The 5,338-nt window shown below is 36.0% G+C and overlaps 1 non-coding gene across 1 annotated transcript; it reads left to right on the top strand.

The window, feature by feature from the left end:
• The first annotated feature begins 4,751 nt into the window (after positions 1-4,751).
• LOC140851380 (small nucleolar RNA R71) lies at positions 4,752-4,857 on the top strand. The gene has a single exon (XR_012134133.1). It is a non-coding gene; the product is annotated as a small nucleolar RNA R71 (small nucleolar RNA).
• The last annotated feature ends 481 nt before the right edge of the window (positions 4,858-5,338 follow it).

The following is a 5,338-nucleotide window of genomic DNA, read 5'->3' as shown; positions in this document are numbered from 1 at the left end:
GTTTTCTAGCTCTAAGATCTTTTCAGAAGGTAACTTTAACATATATGTCCCTACAGCCTCTGCTTGGATTGACTCTCCTCTAGCATTGTAGAGCTCGAAGTCACCCTTCTTCAGCACTCTAATGTTCTGCAGCCCCTGCAACGACTTGCAGATATGAGAACCACAGGCAGTATCCAATACCCAAGAGTCTGAATTAGAAGAACTTAATGACAAAATTGTATGTATCTCATACATACCTTTTGGTGCATCGCTTGCACCTGCCTTTATAATTGCAAGATATAATTTGCAATTTCTTTTCCAGTGTCCTGCCTTGCCACAGTGAAAGCAGGTACCCTGTCCGGAGACTTTCTTCCCCTTCTTCTTCATCTTGCCACCCTTAGGATTCAGTGCTTTCTTTGAACCCTTAAAACCTGACTTCTTCTTAGAGGTTTTACCCACAAGAAGAAGTGGAGCCTTTTCTTTCTTAACATGGCTCTCAACTGTCATAAGCATATTTAACAACTCAGGTAAGGAGGTATCAGTTTGTTCATATGATAGTTCACAACAAACTGAGCGAATGACTCAGGAAGAGATTGCAGGATCAAATCCTGACTTAATTCTTCATCCATCACAAAATCAAGTTGACCCAATCTAGTGATCAGATCAATGACCTTCAGGACATGGTCTTGTACGAATGATCCCTCAGTCATTCTAGCATGGAATAACTGCTTAGATATCTCATATCTAGCAGTTCTACTCTGTTCTCCATACAACTCTTTAAGATTGAGGAGTATGGATTGAGTATCCATGCTCTCATGCTGCTTCTGCAACTCATTGCTCATAGAGGCCAGTATGATGCACTTGACAATCAAACTGTCATTCTTCCACATCCTGTATGTGGATACCTCCTCTTCTGTGGCATCATCCCCAACCTCTTGTGGTTTAAGGATGTCAAGAATATAGGAGAATTTCTCCTGAGTGAGTACAATCTTTAAATTCCTCAATCAGTCCACAAAATTGGGACCGGTCAACTTGTTGGAATCTAAAATTTCTCACAATGATAGTGAAGATGCCATTTGTAGAATTTAATCTACAATAATTAAAGAATATTACATAAGCAAACAACTCATATTAACTCATACAATTAAATAAAGTCTTTAGATTTAATTGTACCTTCCATTATTTTATCGAACATCATAACCCTCTACTATGATGAACGAGACATATGTTATATTTATCTTAGTGGGATTGAGATCCTAATTCCTCATAATGATCTTCAGTTAACACAACAAATCCTTATGAGTTCATAGGTAGGAAACTCTTTCCAATTGCATCTCATGCAATTTTTAATATTATATCTTGGCCTCTAAAATATTATTAACTTTGTGTTAACACAACAAGCTATAATATTTTAGTTAAGTTAGACCCTTCATTTCAATACAGTCAAATTCTAATATAGCTGCCCTTGTGTTAACACAACAAAGAAGTATATTCAAAGTTGCCGTAAGCATCTTCTATGCACCAGGATTATATTATATCAATCCTTATGACAAGCCTCATGTTAACACAACAAACTAGCCATAGTTCATGATGTAACATTAACCTAGCATGAAGGAAGGCCCTTAATAGTATTTTCAACATTAGGGTTTTTCAATATCAAGATCGCTTAATCAAATTAGCCAGGTAAGTAAGGTGGGGGTCCCCCCGTTGCTTTCCTTAAACATCAATAAATTGGCCAGGTCAGACAATGGAACCAATTAAAAAACCACCTATAGCACTTTCTTAAACACCAATTGATCAATTGATCAAGAATTGGTTAACCCATAGTTGCATATCACTATCACTTAATATAATTTTCTAATGAGGGCTTTTATTTGGTCTCATGCACATTCTAACTACATAATACCCATTTATGTATCAACATTAAAATTTTCTACATGTGCAAGTGTAACATATGGACATTCATCATCCTAGGACAACCTTGCAGCATAATCCCGTTATGCTAGGACAACCTTATGTCAAGATGATGAAGTGGTGAATGATATATGTATTATTTCATATCATCATATGAAAGCATAAATCATTTTATAGTATAAATCATACTATAGATCACATAAATATTATATATATATGATTAAACCAAACAAGGTCGGCTCTGATACCACTGTAGGGTTTCAGAGTGGGCATGCACAGTGGAAACATAATGGATTTTAAAATTTTAATAAAAAAATTCTAAATATTAAACTATTAAATCAGTATTTTCTTGATGATTAACAATCATATATAACATAAATTCAAGATTAAATTTAAGTTATAGAAGAATACCTGCAGCGCTTAATCCAAATTTCGGCAGAACCTCCACCAGGCGCCCAAGTGTTCGCCCTCCAACGGTGATCCACACAGGGCTATGATCAGGACACCAACTATTTGAGATGATTTCTCCTATAAATTCTCACTCTGAGAATTTTCTTGAACACCAAGACCTCAAGATGCTCTTCCTCTTCTCCTAGCCTTCCTATCCCTACCTTTCTTCTCTCTTTGTCTTCCTTAATTCTCTTCCTAGACTCTTGTCCTAAAATCGGACTTGTCTTTTCTATTTTTGGACTTATCCTAACAAGAGAAGAAAGAGACTAATTGGGCAATAGGGAGAAGATGTTAGAAAGAAAGGAAGAATTGGAAATCTGAATAAATCCAATCCCCCGACGCACCCCCCTTCAAATACTTAGCGATGGGTTGCCTTCGGGAATTTTTCGTGCCCCTTCCATGCGTCATCTCGCATCCATCAAAAAATATCACACCTCCTGATGAATCTCATGCTTATCTGAAAGTTTTTGATACATGGCAATCATCAAAAAAAATCCAAGAGACGCTTCATGCAGAAGGACTCTTCGAAATATTTTTCTCGATGATTCTCCGATGAGTCATGCAGCTTCACATGGCATAATTTTTTTCTACCACCCATTAATGTAATTTTGTCCATCGAATGGCCAAAAATTAAGGTGCTAACATGAGAATGTCGTAGAGAAAAATTCAGATTAAAAAGTGGCGTGACAAATGGCTTAGAGTCCTTCACAAGTTGGACTCTTGGTCAGGCGCATGGATCAGGCTGATAGGATTTCCAACTTCAATGAATTTTCATGATTAAACCAGAAGGAATTTTAACTTCAAAAAATTTTTGACACTAAAAATAAAGTTAGGAATCATCTAAAAATTTATTTTATCATGGAACATAGGATAATCTCGAGGATGAGGCTTCCCATCTCATGGGATGCGAAAACTATTTCTGCACACAAAAACTATACCCACGCACAAGAAAAATTTTTGACTCGTGGAGAATTAGTTTCCTGGCTCCAAATTTTTGGTACATGCAGAAAAGGTCTGAATCAACTCAAATATAAAATTTATTTGAATTAATTTGGCTTTAATTAGCCCAATCTGGAATCAATTTTAAACCCGATTCGAAATAAGGAGCTAGTTTTTTGCAACATGTGCTAGCATGTTAATTTTGCAAACATGATCTAATCCAATTAGACCCCTGATCAATACCCCTTGAGTGTGACCCATTGGGTTCCACATCTAGCCAGCAATAGATTCGAGTTCAAGTCGATTTGATTTGATTAGAATTTATTCTAACCGATCTAGATCCAATCGAGCTAACCCAATTTCAGCAATTAGAACTCTTTCTAATTGGTGATTGAATTAAACTCTTTAATTTGATCAAACCCATAAGACAAGATTGATGTCTAGCAACGTATCATGTCTATCTGAAAGATATAAAATTTTTGATAAAAATACCAAAAATACCATTCAGTGGAAAGTTATCGTGCAATTTGATCCTGCGATCTCTCTGCACCCCGAATATGACTCTGGATATGGAATGATGTCAAATCTAATATCATACTCATATTTCTCTCAATCTTATATGATGATTCAATTAATAAAATATTAAAAACTCTTTCTAATTTTTATTTTTCTTTGATCAAAGGCTTCCTGAATCATCAATCGATCAGAACAAGTAGGATGCGATTTCCTCTTACCAAGAGTGATCGATTCCATGTTGACCTACTCACAACCTCCATACACATTCTACCATATCTAGAACACCCCGTACATGACTAAGTCATGAATGAGTATGAACCAAAAAATATGGATTCATGTATACAAGGTTCTATGGTAGTCTCAGGTCAAAAGATTACATGCACAACTCCCACTATAAGAAAACATCTCTGACAGGTAAGTAAATTCCATAAGATGTTTCTTAAGTCAGATCAATTCAGTGAACTCATTCTCTAATAAGCACCCACTTCCTTGTATTAGTGTCTCACACAAGTGGCATATGAGATCTGCCACCCTCTCCATCGAGCATACATACAAAGTGCTAATCTATCTGGAACATTGATCTCCTACTCAATGCTCCTATGACTAGGAATATTCTAAATCAGGATTTTTAGGATTTTAGATCTCATAGGTATGATCTCATCATAACCCTAAACCTATTTTTTTGATTTATGGAGTTCATCATAATCATTACTAAAGTAAGATGCAACATATGATGAAAATACCTTTTATTATTTAAAGAGTCAATACATAAGTCTGAAAGATTACAAGAAAAACCCATCAAAATTCAAATTTCGATTGACTTGTAGGGCATATTCCTTTCAGCTTCATCCTCACTCTTTAACATGAATGTCCCACCACATGATGCATCAACCATTTGTTGGTGTTTCTCTGATAGACCATCATAAAAATACTAACAAAGTTGCCATTTAGGGACAGCATGGTGTGGACATTTACGAATGAGGTCCCTTAACCTTTCCCATGTCTTATGAAAAAGTTCACCCTCCAATTGGAAAAAACTGGTGATAGCTTTTCTAATTTGATTTATTTTTCTAATTGAAAAGTATTTTTTGAGAAATTCTCTCGGAAGATGTTCCCAAGTTGAAATGGTTATAGAGTCTAAGGAGTTTAACCAATATTTGACTTTGTCCTTAAGTGAGAAAGGGAACAGTTTCAACCTAAGGGCATCATCTGAGAAGTTTTGGATTTTTACTGTGGAACAAATTTCAAGAAATTCATCCAAGTGTTTGTATGGGTCCTCGTTACTAAGTCCATAGAATGATGGCAACATTTGAATAATGCTAGACTTAATCTCATATTGGGTAGCTTCTACTGGAGGTGCTTGAATGCATGGAGAGTAGGTATACGAGGATGGAGTGAAGTATTCTCTCAATGAGCATAGAGGATTAGCCTCACCAGGTGCAGCCATGTTTCTAACTTGGATAGTCCTAAGAGTCTTTTCTAATTCTTCGTCTAATGGTTGCAAGTCGGGTTTTAGTGATCATCGACCTAACATGTAACT

Source organism: Elaeis guineensis, chromosome 8, assembly GCF_000442705.2.
Source record: "Elaeis guineensis isolate ETL-2024a chromosome 8, EG11, whole genome shotgun sequence".
NCBI classification, from domain to species: Eukaryota; Viridiplantae; Streptophyta; class Magnoliopsida; order Arecales; family Arecaceae; genus Elaeis; species Elaeis guineensis.
Note: the sequence above shows the minus strand (reverse complement) of the source record. Positions and strands in the feature narration are given on the sequence as shown.